Source organism: Mesitornis unicolor, unplaced genomic scaffold (assembly GCF_000695765.1).
Source record: "Mesitornis unicolor isolate BGI_N332 unplaced genomic scaffold, ASM69576v1 scaffold6114, whole genome shotgun sequence".
Classification (NCBI taxonomy): domain Eukaryota; kingdom Metazoa; phylum Chordata; class Aves; order Mesitornithiformes; family Mesitornithidae; genus Mesitornis; species Mesitornis unicolor.
The window spans coordinates 75,189-75,905 of NW_010181979.1; positions in this window are offsets into that span (position 1 = coordinate 75,189).

A 717-nucleotide genomic window follows, 5' to 3' on the forward strand; every position below is an offset into this window, starting at 1 on the left:
ATTTACAAACAGAGGAAAAAATTATGATGTGTATAAGAGAACTGGGAGAATGCTCAGCTGTTTTGTGCTGTGTGTGTTTCTTGCAGCGTTGTTGCCACCTAGGCAGAGAGAATCCATTGCGCCTTTTGTACCAAGCTATATTCAATTTAGGAAGGCTCCCTGATCTTTCATGCCTTGTTCAAAAAATTGCTCAATACCAGACTAAATCCTGCAAGCTGATGTTAGAGCCAGCACTGTGCCAGCTTTACTCTTGATACTTGCAAAAGATCTAGTGTGTTAAGAAGCGTGGCTTAGGAACTTGTACGTTTGGTACGAAATGCTACAGTTAAGGTGTAAAGGTGCTGATTGTTTTATAACATTACCTGTTTTCTTAGAAACATTCACCTTCCCAATGGACAGGATTTTCAAGAGTCTGCTTTTATTAAAAGAAGAGTCTCTCCAAGCCACCGCTCAGTTCACTGGCATGAGAACTTCTAAAAGTAGTTGCTTTCTTTTCTCTCCTGTTTTTTTTTCGTGTGAGACCACTGATTATCCAACACTGCATTCACAAGCAATATTTTCGTGAAAGTCTGAGTCCTCTTTAGGTGCATCACTTTTCTTTGAAAATTATGACATGATAAAAAAAATACAGAAAAGAACAAGCCGACAGTAGCTTTGTCTCATATCCTAGAGGTCGGGGGATAGGAAAGAGAGGGAAGGAGGAAGCAACTGAATTGG